This window comes from Rhipicephalus microplus, chromosome 3 (genome assembly GCF_043290135.1).
Source record: "Rhipicephalus microplus isolate Deutch F79 chromosome 3, USDA_Rmic, whole genome shotgun sequence".
Lineage (NCBI taxonomy): Eukaryota > Metazoa > Arthropoda > Arachnida > Ixodida > Ixodidae > Rhipicephalus > Rhipicephalus microplus.
The window spans coordinates 227453516-227467088 of record NC_134702.1 but is presented as its reverse complement, the minus strand read 5'-3'; the positions used below and the strand labels follow the sequence as shown (position 1 = coordinate 227467088).

At 42.9% G+C, this 13573-nt stretch overlaps 17 non-coding genes across 17 annotated transcripts; all 17 read left to right on the top strand.

Annotated features, from left to right (window-relative positions):
* The first annotated feature begins 361 nt into the window (after positions 1-361).
* Positions 362-434, top strand: TRNAT-CGU (transfer RNA threonine (anticodon CGU)). Its single transcript has one exon. It is a non-coding gene; the product is annotated as a tRNA-Thr (tRNA).
* Positions 435-816: 382 nt separating this feature from the next.
* Positions 817-889, top strand: TRNAT-CGU (transfer RNA threonine (anticodon CGU)). The gene has a single exon. It is a non-coding gene; the product is annotated as a tRNA-Thr (tRNA).
* Positions 890-1272: 383 nt separating this feature from the next.
* Positions 1273-1345, top strand: TRNAT-CGU (transfer RNA threonine (anticodon CGU)). The gene has a single exon. It is a non-coding gene; the product is annotated as a tRNA-Thr (tRNA).
* Positions 1346-1728: 383 nt separating this feature from the next.
* TRNAT-CGU (transfer RNA threonine (anticodon CGU)) lies at positions 1729-1801 on the top strand. Its single transcript has one exon. It is a non-coding gene; the product is annotated as a tRNA-Thr (tRNA).
* A 383-nt stretch (positions 1802-2184) lies between these two features.
* Positions 2185-2257, top strand: TRNAT-CGU (transfer RNA threonine (anticodon CGU)). Its single transcript has one exon. It is a non-coding gene; the product is annotated as a tRNA-Thr (tRNA).
* Positions 2258-2640: 383 nt separating this feature from the next.
* TRNAT-UGU (transfer RNA threonine (anticodon UGU)) lies at positions 2641-2713 on the top strand. Its single transcript has one exon. It is a non-coding gene; the product is annotated as a tRNA-Thr (tRNA).
* A 383-nt stretch (positions 2714-3096) lies between these two features.
* Positions 3097-3169, top strand: TRNAT-CGU (transfer RNA threonine (anticodon CGU)). The gene has a single exon. It is a non-coding gene; the product is annotated as a tRNA-Thr (tRNA).
* A 383-nt stretch (positions 3170-3552) lies between these two features.
* On the top strand, positions 3553-3625 carry TRNAT-UGU (transfer RNA threonine (anticodon UGU)). The gene has a single exon. It is a non-coding gene; the product is annotated as a tRNA-Thr (tRNA).
* Positions 3626-4008: 383 nt separating this feature from the next.
* Positions 4009-4081, top strand: TRNAT-CGU (transfer RNA threonine (anticodon CGU)). The gene has a single exon. It is a non-coding gene; the product is annotated as a tRNA-Thr (tRNA).
* A 383-nt stretch (positions 4082-4464) lies between these two features.
* Positions 4465-4537, top strand: TRNAT-CGU (transfer RNA threonine (anticodon CGU)). The gene has a single exon. It is a non-coding gene; the product is annotated as a tRNA-Thr (tRNA).
* A 382-nt stretch (positions 4538-4919) lies between these two features.
* Positions 4920-4992, top strand: TRNAT-CGU (transfer RNA threonine (anticodon CGU)). The gene has a single exon. It is a non-coding gene; the product is annotated as a tRNA-Thr (tRNA).
* Positions 4993-5837: 845 nt separating this feature from the next.
* Positions 5838-5910, top strand: TRNAT-CGU (transfer RNA threonine (anticodon CGU)). Its single transcript has one exon. It is a non-coding gene; the product is annotated as a tRNA-Thr (tRNA).
* An 840-nt stretch (positions 5911-6750) lies between these two features.
* Positions 6751-6823, top strand: TRNAT-UGU (transfer RNA threonine (anticodon UGU)). The gene has a single exon. It is a non-coding gene; the product is annotated as a tRNA-Thr (tRNA).
* Positions 6824-7206: 383 nt separating this feature from the next.
* TRNAT-CGU (transfer RNA threonine (anticodon CGU)) lies at positions 7207-7279 on the top strand. Its single transcript has one exon. It is a non-coding gene; the product is annotated as a tRNA-Thr (tRNA).
* Positions 7280-7662: 383 nt separating this feature from the next.
* On the top strand, positions 7663-7735 carry TRNAT-CGU (transfer RNA threonine (anticodon CGU)). The gene has a single exon. It is a non-coding gene; the product is annotated as a tRNA-Thr (tRNA).
* Positions 7736-8118: 383 nt separating this feature from the next.
* Positions 8119-8191, top strand: TRNAT-CGU (transfer RNA threonine (anticodon CGU)). The gene has a single exon. It is a non-coding gene; the product is annotated as a tRNA-Thr (tRNA).
* An 846-nt stretch (positions 8192-9037) lies between these two features.
* Positions 9038-9110, top strand: TRNAT-CGU (transfer RNA threonine (anticodon CGU)). Its single transcript has one exon. It is a non-coding gene; the product is annotated as a tRNA-Thr (tRNA).
* Positions 9111-13573: the final 4463 nt, after the last annotated feature.

Genomic DNA, 13573 nt, shown 5'->3' with positions numbered 1-13573 from the left:
CTTTCTTCTTGTTTACATTCCATTAATGTTAATAACTTCCCTTGTACATTCCTTGGCATTACTGTCTGTTATATCTCATTATTATTGTGTTAAAAACACGGAAAAACGAGCCCTTAGGTATACACTTCTTTCCCTTATTTCATTGAACGAGGGTCTCGTACTGGCAGACTTGGTGTGTTTAGGTTGTATAAGAGGGACAATTAATCAGCTGCCCGCTCATAATAAGTTCACGTGCTACGTGACGCCAAACATGCGCATAAGAGTGTTTTCACACTCGTTGTTTGGCTTATAGATGGCGCTGACATTCGCTCCTACTTCTAAATTCACAGATAAACCCAAAAAAGTGGATGGAGGGAGTGCCGCTGTAATAGCTCAGTGGTTAGAGCATCGAACGCGTAATTCGAAGGTCGTAGGTTCGATTCCTGCTTACAGTTGGTAATTTTTTCATCCACTTTTCTTTCTTCTTATTTACATTCCATTAATGTTAATAACTTCCCTGTACATTCCTTGGCATTACTGTCTGTTATATCTCATTATTATTGTGTTAAAAACACGGAAAAACGAGCCCTTATGTATACACTTCTTTCCCCTATTTCATTGAACGAGGGTCTCGTACTGGCAGACTTGGTGTGTTTAGGTTGTATAAGAGGGACAATTAATCAGCTGCCCGCTCATAATAAGTTCACGTGCTACGTGACGCCAAACATGCGCATAAGAGTGTTTTCACACTCGTTGTTTGGCTTATAGATGGCGCTGACTGTTGCTCCTACTTCTAAATTCACAGATAAACCCAAAAAAGTGGATGGAGGGAGTGCCGCTGTAATAGCTCAGTGGTTAGAGCATCGAACGCGTAATTCGAAGGTCGTAGGTTCGATTCCTGCTTACAGTTGGTAATTTTTTCATCCACTTTTCTTTCTTCTTATTTACATTCCATTAATGTTAATAACTTCCCCTGTACATTCCTTGGCATTACTGTCTGTTATATCTCATTATTATTGCGTTAAAAACACGGAAAAACGAGCCCTTAGGTATACACTTCTTTCCCTTATTTCATTGAACGAGGGTCTCGTACTGGCAGACTTGGTGTGTTTAGGTTGTATAAGAGGGACAATTAATCAGCTGCCCGCTCATAATAAGTTCACGTGCTACGTGACGCCAAACATGCGCATAAGAGTGTTTTCACACTCGTTGTTTGGCTTATAGATGGCGCTGACTGTCGCTCCTACTTCTAAATTCACAGATAAACCCAAAAAAGTGGATGGAGGGAGTGCCGCTGTAATAGCTCAGTGGTTAGAGCATCGAACGCGTAATTCGAAGGTCGTAGGTTCGATTCCTGCTTACAGTTGGTAATTTTTTCATCCACTTTTCTTTCTTCTTATTTACATTCCATTAATGTTAATAACTTCCCCTGTACATTCCTTGGCATTACTGTCTGTTATATCTCATTATTATTGTGTTAAAAACACGGAAAAACGAGCCCTTAGGTATACACTTCTTTCCCTTATTTCATTGAACGAGGGTCTCGTACTGGCAGACTTGGTGTGTTTAGGTTGTATAAGAGGGACAATTAATCAGCTGCCCGCTCATAATAAGTTCACGTGCTACGTGACGCCAAACATGCGCATAAGAGTGTTTTCACACTCGTTGTTTGGCTTATAGATGGCGCTGACTGTCGCTCCTACTTCTAAATTCACAGATAAACCCAAAAAAGTGGATGGAGGGAGTGCCGCTGTAATAGCTCAGTGGTTAGAGCATCGAACGCGTAATTCGAAGGTCGTAGGTTCGATTCCTGCTTACAGTTGGTAATTTTTTCATCCACTTTTCTTTCTTCCTATTTACATTCCATTAATGTTAATAACTTCCCCTGTACATTCCTTAGCATTACTGTCTGTTATATCTCATTATTATTGTGTTAAAAACACGGAAAAACGAGCCCTTAGGTATACACTTCTTTCCCTTATTTCATTGAACGAGGGTCTCGTACTGGCAGACTTGGGGTGTTTAGGTTGTATAAGAGGGACAATTAATCAGCTGCCCGCTCATAATAAGTTCACGTGCTACGTGACGCCAAACATGCGCATAAGAGTGTTTTCACACTCGTTGTTTGGCTTATAGATGGCGCTGACTGTCGCTCCTACTTCTAAATTCACAGATAAACCCAAAAAAGTGGATGGAGGGAGTGCCGCTGTAATAGCTCAGTGGTTAGAGCATCGAACGCGTAATTCGAAGGTCGTAGGTTCGATTCCTGCTTACAGTTGGTAATTTTTTAATCCACTTTTCTTTCTTCTTATTTACATTCTATTAATGTTAATAACTTCCCCTGTACATTCCTTGGCATTACTGTCTGTTATATCTCATTATTATTGTGTTAAAAACACGGAAAAACGAGCCCTTAGGTATACACTTCTTTCCCTTATTTCATTGAACGAGGGTCTCGTACGGGCAGACTTGGTGTGTTTAGGTTGTATAAGAGGGACAATTAATCAGCTGCCCGCTCATAATAAGTTCACGTGCTACGTGACGCCAAACATGCGCATAAGAGTGTTTTCACACTCGTTGTTTGGCTTATAGATGGCGCTGACTGTCGCTCCTACTTCTAAATTCACAAATAAACCCAAAAAAGTGGATGGAGGGAGTGCCGCTGTAATAGCTCAGTGGTTAGAGCATCGAACGTGTAATTCGAAGGTCGTAGGTTTGATTCCTGCTTACAGTTGGTAATTTTTTCATCCACTTTTCTTTCTTTTTATTTACATTCCATTAATGTTAATAACTTCCCCTGTACATTCCTTGGCATTACTGTCTGTTATATCTCATTATTATTGTGTTAAAAACACGGAAAAACGAGCCCTTAGGTATACACTTCTTTCCCTTATTTCATTGAACGAGGGTCTCGTACTGGCAGACTTGGTGTGTTTAGGTTGTATAAGAGGGACAATTAATCAGCTGCCCGCTCATAATAAGTTCACGTGCTACGTGACGCCAAACATGCGCATAAGAGTGTTTTCACACTCGTTGTTTGGCTTATAGATGGCGCTGACTGTCGCTCCTACTTCTAAATTCACAGATAAACCCAAAAAAGTGGATGGAGGGAGTGCCGCTGTAATAGCTCAGTGGTTAGAGCATCGAACGCGTAATTCGAAGGTCGTAGGTTCGATTCCTGCTTACAGTTGGTAATTTTTTCATCCACTTTTCTTTCTTCTTATTTACATTCCATTAATGTTAATAACTTCCCCTGTACATTCCTTGGCATTACTGTCTGTTATATCTCATTATTATTGTGTTAAAAACACGGAAAAACGAGCCCTTAGGTATACACTTCTTTCCCTTATTTCATTGAACGAGGGTCTCGTACTGGCAGACTTGGTGTGTTTAGGTTGTATAAGAGGGACAATTAATCAGCTGCCCGCTCATAATAAGTTCACGTGCTACGTGACGCCAAACATGCGCATAAGAGTGTTTTCACACTCGTTGTTTGGCTTATAGATGGCGCTGACTGTCGCTCCTACTTCTAAATTCACAAATAAACCCATAAAAGTGGATGGAGGGAGTGCCGCTGTAATAGCTCAGTTGTTAGAGCATCGAACGTGTAATTCGAAGGTCGTAGGTTCGATTCCTGCTTACAGTTGGTAATTTTTTCATCCACTTTTCTTTCTTTTTATTTACATTCCATTAATGTTAATAACTTCCCCTGTACATTCCTTGGCATTACTGTCTGTTATATCTCATTATTATTGTGTTAAAAACACGGAAAAACGAGCCCTTAGGTATACACTTCTTTCCCTTATTTCATTGAACGAGGGTCTCGTACTGGCAGACTTGGTGTGTTTAGGTTGTATAAGAGGGACAATTAATCAGCTGCCCGCTCATAATAAGTTCACGTGCTACGTGACGCCAAACATGCGCATAAGAGTGTTTTCACACTCGTTGTTTGGCTTATAAATGGCGCTGACTGTCGCTCCTACTTTTAAATTCACAGATAAACCCAAAAAAGTGGATGGAGGGAGTGCTGCTGTAATAGCTCAGTGGTTAGAGCATCGAACGCGTAATTCGAAGGTCGTAGGTTCGATTCCTGCTTACAGTTGGTAATTTTTTCATCCACTTTTCTTTCTTCTTATTTACATTCCATTAATGTTAATAACTTCCCCTGTACATTCCTTGGCATTACTGTCTGTTATATCTCATTATTATTGTGTTAAAAACACGGAAAAACGAGCCCTTAGGTATACACTTCTTTCCCTTATTTCATTGAACGAGGGTCTCGTACTGGCAGACTTGGTGTGTTTAGGTTGTATAAGAGGGACAATTAATCAGCTGCCCGCTCATAATAAGTTCACGTGCTACGTGACGCCAAACATGCGCATAAGAGTGTTTTCACACTCGTTGTTTGGCTTATAGATGGCGCTGACTGTCGCTCCTACTTCTAAATTCACAGATAAACCCAAAAAAGTGGATGGAGGGAGTGCCGCTGTAATAGCTCAGTGGTTAGAGCATCGAACGCGTAATTCGAAGGTCGTAGGTTCGATTCCTGCTTACAGTTGGTAATTTTTTCATCCACTTTTCTTTCTTCTTATTTACATTCCATTAATGTTAATAACTTCCCCTGTACATTCCTTGGCATTACTGTCTGTTATATCTCATTATTATTGTGTTAAAACACGGAAAAACGAGCCCTTAGGTATACACTTCTTTCCCTTATTTCATTGAACGAGGGTCTCGTACTGGCAGACTTGGTGTGTTTAGGTTGTATAAGAGGGACAATTAATCAGCTGCCCGCTCATAATAAGTTCACGTGCTACGTGACGCCAAACATGCGCATAAGAGTGTTTTCACACTCGTTGTTTGGCTTTTAGATGGCACTGACTGTCGCTTCTACTTCTAAATTCACAGATAAACCCAAAAAAGTGGATGGAGGGAGTGCCGCTGTAATAGCTCAGTGGTTAGAGCATCGAACGCGTAATTCGAAGGTCGTAGGTTCGATTCCTGCTTACAGTTGGTAATTTTTTCATCCACTTTTCTTTCTTCTTATTTACATTCCATTAATGTTAATAACTTCCCCTGTACATTCCTTGGCATTACTGTCTGTTATATCTCATTATTATTGTGTTAAAAACACGGAAAAACGAGCCCTTATGTATACACTTCTTTCCCTTATTTCATTGAACGAGGGTCTCGTACTGGCAGACTTGGTGTGTTTAGGTTGTATAAGAGGGACAATCAATCAGCTGCCCGCTCATAATAAGTTCACGTGCTACGTCTACGTGACGCCAAACATGCGCATAAGAGTGTTTTCACAATCGTTGTTTGGCTTATAGATGGCGCTGACTGTCGCTCCTACTTCTAAATTCACAGATAAACCCAAAAAAGTGGATGGAGGGAGTGCCGCTGTAATAGCTGAGTGGTTAGAGCATCGAACGCGTAATTCGAAGGTCGTAGGTTCGATTCCTGCTTACAGTTGGTAATTTTTTCATCCGCTTTTCTTTCTTCTTATTTTCATTCCATTAATGTTAATAACTTCCCCTGTACATTCCTTGGCATTACTGTCTGTTATATCTCATTATTATTGTGTTAAAAACACGGAAAAACGAGCCCTTAGGTATACACTTCTTTCCCTTATTTCATTGAACGAGGGTCTCGTACTGGTAGACTTGGTGTGTTTAGGTTGTATAAGAGGGACAATTAATCAGCTGCCCGCTCATAATAAGTTCACGTGCTACGTGACGCCAAACATGCGCATAAGAGTGTTTTCACACTCGTTGTTTGGCTTATAGATGGCGCTGACTGTCGCTCCTACTTCTAAATTCACAGATAAACCCAAAAAAGTGGATGGAGGGAGTGCCGCTGTAATAGCTCAGTGGTTAGAGCATCGAACGCGTAATTCGAAGGTCGTAGGTTCGATTCCTGCTTACAGTTGGTTATTTTTTCATCCACTTTTCTTTCTTCTTATTTACATTCCATTAATGTTAATAACTTCCCCTGTACATTCCTTGGCATTACTGTCTGTTATATCTCATTATTATTGTGTTAAAAACACGGAAAAACGAGCCCTTAGGTATACACTTCTTTCCCTTATTTCATTGAACGAGGGTCTCGTACTGGCAGACTTGGTGTGTTTAGGTTGTATAAGAGGGACAATTAATCAGCTGCCCGCTCATAATAAGTTCACGTGCTACGTGACGCCAAACATGCGCATAAGAGTGTTTTCACACTCGTTGTTTGGCTTATAGATGGCGCTGACTGTCGCTCCTACTTCTAAATTCACAGATAAACCCAAAAAAAGTGGATGGAGGGAGTGCCGCTGTAATAGCTCAGTGGTTAGAGCATCGAACGCGTAATTCGAAGGTCGTAGGTTCGATTCCTGCTTGCAGTTGGTAATTTTTTCATCCACTTTTCTTTCTTCTTATTTACATTCCATTAATGTTAATAACTTCCCCTGTACATTCCTTGGCATTACTGTCTGTTATATCTCATTATTATTGTGTTAAAAACACGGAAAAACGAGCCCTTAGGTATACACTTCTTTCCCTTATTTCATTGAACGAGGGTCTCGTACTGGCAGACTTGGTGTGTTTAGGTTGTATAAGAGGGACAATTAATCAGCTGCCCGCTCATAATAAGTTCACGTGCTACGTGACGCCAAACATGCGCATAAGAGTGTTTTCACACTCGTTGTTTGGCTTATAGATGGCGCTGACTGTCGCTCCTACTTCTAAATTCACAAATAAACCCAAAAAAGTGGATGGAGGGAGTGCCGCTGTAATAGCTCAGTGGTTAGAGCATCGAACGTGTAATTCGAAGGTCGTAGGTTCGATTCCTGCTTACAGTTGGTAATTTTTTCATCCACTTTTCTTTCTTTTTATTTACATTCCATTAATGTTAATAACTTCCCCTGTACATTCCTTGGCATTACTGTCTGTTATATCTCATTATTATTGTGTTAAAAACACGGAAAAACGAGCCCTTAGGTATACACTTCTTTCCCTTATTTCATTGAACGAGGGTCTCGTACTGGCAGACTTGGTGTGTTTAGGTTGTATAAGAGGGACAATTAATCAGCTGCCCGCTCATAATAAGTTCACGTGCTACGTGACGCCAAACATGCGCATAAGAGTGTTTTCACACTCGTTGTTTGGCTTATAGATGGCGCTGACTGTCGCTCCTACTTTTAAATTCACAGATAAACCCAAAAAAGTGGATGGAGGGAGTGCTGCTGTAATAGCTCAGTGGTTAGAGCATCGAACGCGTAATTCGAAGGTCGTAGGTTCGATTCCTGCTTACAGTTGGTAATTTTTTCATCCACTTTTCTTTCTTTTTATTTACATTCCATTAATGTTAATAACTTCCCCTGTACATTCCTTGGCATTACTGTCTGTTATATCTCATTATTATTGTGTTAAAAACACGGAAAAACGAGCCCTTAGGTATACACTTCTTTCCCTTATTTCATTGAACGAGGGTCTCGTACTGGCAGACTTGGTGTGTTTAGGTTGTATAAGAGGGACAATTAATCAGCTGCCCGCTCATAATAAGTTCACGTGCTACGTGACGCCAAACATGCGCATAAGAGTGTTTTCACACTCGTTGTTTGGCTTATAGATGGCGCTGACTGTCGCTCCTACTTTTAAATTCACAGATAAACCCAAAAAAGTGGATGGAGGGAGTGCTGCTGTAATAGCTCAGTGGTTAGAGCATCGAACGCGTAATTCGAAGGTCGTAGGTTCGATTCCTGCTTACAGTTGGTAATTTTTTCATCCACTTTTCTTTCTTCTTATTTACATTCCATTAATGTTAATAACTTCCCCTGTACATTCCTTGGCATTACTGTCTGTTATATCTCATTATTATTGTGTTAAAAACACGGAAAAACGAGCCCTTAGGTATACACTTCTTTCCCCTATTTCATTGAACGAGGGTCTCGTAGTGGCAGACTTGGTGTGTTTAGGTTGTATAAGAGGGACAATTAATCAGCTGCCCGCTCATAATAAGTTCACGTGCTACGTGACGCCAAACATGCGCATAAGAGTGTTTTCACACTCGTTGTTTGGCTTTTAGATGGCACTGACTGTCGCTTCTACTTCTAAATTCACAGATAAACCCAAAAAAGTGGATGGAGGGAGTGCCGCTGTAATAGCTCAGTGGTTAGAGCATCGAACGCGTAATTCGAAGGTCGTAGGTTCGATTCCTGCTTACAGTTGGTAATTTTTTCATCCACTTTTCTTTCTTCTTATTTACATTCCATTAATGTTAATAACTTCCCCTGTACATTCCTTGGCATTACTGTCTGTTATATCTCATTATTATTGTGTTAAAAACACGGAAAAACGAGCCCTTAGGTATACACTTCTTTCCCTTATTTCATTGAACGAGGGTCTCGTACTGGCAGACTTGGTGTGTTTAGGTTGTATAAGAGGGACAATTAATCAGCTGCCCGCTCATAATAAGTTCACGTGCTACGTCTACGTGACGCCAAACATGCGCATAAGAGTGTTTTCACACTCGTTGTTTGGCTTATAGATGGCGCTGACTGTCGCTCCTACTTCTAAATTCACAGATAAACCCAAAAAAGTGGATGGAGGGAGTGCCGCTGTAATAGCTGAGTGGTTAGAGCATCGAACGCGTAATTCGAAGGTCGTAGGTTCGATTCCTGCTTACAGTTGGTAATTTTTTCATCCACTTTTCTTTCTTCTTATTTACATTCCATTAATGTTAATAACTTCCCCTGTACATTCCTTGGCATTACTGTCTGTTATATCTCATTATTATTGTGTTAAAAACACGGAAAAACGAGCCCTTAGGTATACACTTCTTTCCCTTATTTCATTGAACGAGGGTCTCGTACTGGCAGACTTGGTGTGTTTAGGTTGTATAAGAGGGACAATTAATCAGCTGCCCGCTCATAATAAGTTCACGTGCTACGTGACGCCAAACATGCGCATAAGAGTGTTTTCACACTCGTTGTTTGGCTTATAGATGGCGCTGACTGTCGCTCCTACTTCTAAATTCACAGATAAACCCAAAAAAAGTGGATGGAGGGAGTGCCGCTGTAATAGCTCAGTGGTTAGAGCATCGAACGCGTAATTCGAAGGTCGTAGGTTCGATTCCTGCTTACAGTTGGTAATTTTTTCATCCACTTTTCTTTCTTCTTATTTACATTCCATTAATGTTAATAACTTCCCCTGTACATTCCTTGGCATTACTGTCTGTTATATCTCATTATTATTGTGTTAAAAACACGGAAAAACGAGCTCTTAGGTATACACTTCTTTCCCTTATATATATATATATATATATATATATATATATATATATATATATATATATATATATATATATATATATATAGCAGCCCCCTCTTAGGCTGATTGATCAGAGGATGAAGGCGTTTTAGCTAAAAGCACCAGTGTCATCGAAGCTATTAATCCACTACCATCAAGGCATTCAAATTTTCGAGGAAGCTATGACGTGCACTCATTATTATTACTTAAAACAAATTATGGGGACCAAGTAGCAAATGTGAATGCCATGATAGAAGTGGATTAATAGCTTTGGTGACACTGGTGCTTTTAGCTAAAACTCCTTCATCCTCTGATCAATCAGCCCAAGAGGGGGCTGATATATATATATATATATATATATATATATATATATATATATATATATTGTCAGCATTGTTAATGCGTCCCATCTTTTCATCTGTACATACTCATCATCACTAGTCAAGCTTAGGTTGTGGGGCACATACTCGAGACAATAAAAAAAAGTCTTTAGGGCACTGGACGCCCTTTGGACACCAATTATTCCTATTTTCCCTCATACAGTATACATTATGGTGGCGCGATTTCGCACACTTAAAATCACGCAAAATTTATCTGACCCTGCACTGACGGCTTCTCCAGAGTACAAACACTTGTTATTTCCCTGGCGCAGTGAACTGACTAATTCAAGGATGATGGAAGTTGTCATCACGAAATTTCGTTGCCGCATTACCTCCCTAAATTTTTACTTGCATAGATCAGGCATATTGAATTCCCCTATGTGCACTTACTGTAATCAAGAGGAAACGATCAGTCATTTTTTATTACATTGTCGCCGTTTCGATTTATTCAGGCAAAGCATACTAGCCACCTCTTCAAAGATTGGGCTTGCAACTATCACAACCTGATCTTCTTTCATTTGGAGCCTCTACACTGGGTTTCAGCCACAGGGATGTTTTATTCGCCCTTCAAGAATACATCACTGCGACTAAACGATTTTCTTGCTAAATTACTGTCTCACTATTTTTCTTCTTTTTTTTCTGCAAACTTGATATCGGTATTTCAAATCAAAATTAAGTTACAAAAATTTGTAGGAATGACGCATTGCTGAAAGTTTAGGGCAAATTCACCTTATATTCGGCCAATCCCCTTCTTTGGGTACGAGTCATTTGCACAGGGAAACAACAACAACAACAACAACTACTGGACGCCATCTTACAAGTGGTGGAGAGTGCTGCCCGATTCCTGCGTCCTCTCGCGTTCTCGGACAACCCAGCGTCTTCTAGAACACATGCCTGGAGCTCCGTTCACGCTGCTGCTTAAACGACCTGGGTTCGGTAATGTCGCAAGCCGACCAGCCCAGCGCAGCAGCTGCCCACCGCTCCCGCCGCCAAGAAACCCTTCTCACCTGGTCACGAGCCCTCAAAAGGATCCTCCGCTGTTCGCAGGGCTTCCGGGTGAGGACGTGGAAGACTGGCTCGAGGAGTATGACCGCGTGAGTGCCATCAACAACTGGGATGAGCCTGCCAAACTCACCCACGTTGCATTCTATTTGAGCGGCGTCGCAAAAAGGTGGTTTTTAAACCACGCTACAGATTTTTTGACATGGCCCGCCTTTACGCGCCAGCTCCGCCAGATTTTCGCCAAGCCGTCGGTGCGCTCGGATATCGCCAAGAAAAGGCTTGGTGCACGTGTTCAACGCCCCGGCAAGTCTTACACTTCTTACATTGAAGATGTTCTCGCCCTTTGCCGCCGCATCGACAACCATATGGCGGAAAACGACCGTGTGCGCCACCTGCTAAAAGGCATTGGGACTGTCACTTTTAATGCGCTTGTGGTGCAGAATCCCCAGACCGCAGCCGATGTTGTAGCTACCTGTCAGCGCCTCGAGGAGCTTCAAACCACTCGGGTGCAACCTGATATGCCTGATTTCAGCTCGAGTCATGACACAACAGAGCTGCGTGCATTGATCCGCTCTATCTTCCGTGAGGAACTTCATGCACAGGCTTTACCTCGCCCCCTTGATATTCGAACGACGCCACCTGCTACTAGTTTACGCGACGTCGTGAGGGAGGAACTGGCATTGATCACAGGTACACCAGTTCCGAGTTCCGTGCCCATTCCAAGTTATGCTGAAGTTGCTGGTAGGACACCTGCACCCCAGCAAAGCCCAATGCAGCTACCAGCGGCCGAATTGCACGGTTCGCTCAGCTCACTCGCACCGCGACCATCTTCCCAGCCTTACGACGACTGGCGCACTTCGCGGCCGACTTGCTTCTATTGTGGCATCCGTGGTCACATTTCAAGGTTTTGCCGACGCTGTCAGCGAGACGAAAGACAAAGCTACGATAACTCTGAACGGGACGACTTCTACACCACTGGACCACCCTATCGCCGACTGTATGAGAACAGCACACGTCGGTCGCCGTCTCCGCAGAACTTTGGCTCAGTTGGCAGTTCCCGTTTCTCACGTCGTCACTCACCTTCACCGATGCGGCGTTCCTCTTCTCGTCTCCGACCTTCTACTTCGATTCCTGACCGCCAACTAAAAAACTAAACAGTGCAGCTTCGGGAGGGAAAGCTGCATTTTTCGAACTGCGTCAAACTCCTCCGGACCGCCCATCGAATGTTTTACTAGTGTACGTTGAAGGTATACAGACAGAGGCACTGGTAACACAGGCGCCTCACTTTCCGTAATTCGTGCAGACTTTTCTGCCCGCTTGATGGCCCTTCCGATGGCCCTCCCCTCCGTTGCGCAGATGGAGTCCCTATTCAGCCTTCAAGTGTTTGCACAGTCCGCGTTTTGATAGATGGCATCCTTCACCACATTCAGTTTCTTTTACTTCCTTGGTGCACTCACACAGTAATTTTAGGATGGGACTTTCTTTCTTCGGCATCAGCTTTCATATCGTGTCGTCAGCGAGTAATTGAAATGTCAGCTACTGAGAATTCATCCGATGTCGATCCATACAGCTTCCGTTCCGTTGCTGCCGCTGATTGTTTCATTTCACCAGGAGATGAACAAATTCTCACGATCATTTCGGATACTATAGTTAACGGTGACGTGTTCATAGCGTCATCAGTTCGCTCCGAACATGCGGGGCTTACCATAGCACCCGGCCTTGTGTGGCTTAACGACAGTAAAGCATTGGTCACCGCCTTGAACCCAACTTCATCGCCAGTGATGCTGCCCCAAGGCACTGCTGTGAGCTGCTTCGCTGACAGCGAGCCTTTCTCGCTGGTTCCCCTTCACGCAGAATCAACGCCTTTGTCTGCTACAACTGATATGAAGGCTACCACTGTTGCTTTAAATGACACCATAAGTCCTCACCTCACGGCCGAGCAAAAGAAAGACCTCATAGACCTTCTCCAAAAGCACAGCCTTTTGTTTGACGTACATTCCAAAGTTCTGGGCCGCACCTCCGTTGCAGAGCACAGCATCAAAACCGAAGGCAGCTCCATTGTACGCCACCGCCCATACCGTCTGTCTTCGGCGGAACGGCAAATCATTGAGGAAAACGTCACCGACATGCTCAAACGGGATATTATTCGACCTTCATCCAGCTCTTGGTCGTCTCCTGTGGTGTTGGTTCGTAAAAAGGATGGCTCTGTCTGCTTTTGTGTTGATTAAAGAGCGCTCAATAAGATCACGAAAAAAAGATGTATATCCGTTGCCACGCATAGATGATGCCCTGGACTCCCTACAAGGCGCAGAATATTTCTCTAGCCTCGACCTCCGATCCGGGTATTGGCAAATACCTATGCGCGAAGCAGACAAGGGGAAAACAGCGTTTGCGACGCCTGACGGGCTTTACGAATTTAACGTCATGCCTTTTGGCTTATGCAACGCTCCAGCAACATTCGAGTGCATGATAGATACCGTCTTCCGTGGTCTCAAATGGAAAACCTGTTTATGTTACTTAGACGACATCGTAATTTATTCTTCTACTTTTCCTCAGCACCTTAAGCGTTTGGACGAAGTTCTAACGTGCATTTCGAACGCTGGTCTACAGCTCAATACAAAGAAGTGCCACTTCGCCAGCACAAGCATCAATGTATTGGGTCACGTTGTCAGCAAAGATGGCGTTCGACCCGACCCCGACAAGTTTGCTGCCGTAATTAGTTTTCCACGTCCGGGCAATCAAAAACAATTGCAAAGTTTTGTGGGCCTGGCGTCTTACTTTCGCCGCTTCATCCGTCACTTTGCTGCCATTGCGGGGCCGTTACACAAGCTTCTGACGTCAGGAACGACTTTCACGTGGACTGACGAGTGCGAGTGTGCTTTCCAAGCCCTTAAACGTGCTCTGACATCAGACCCCGTC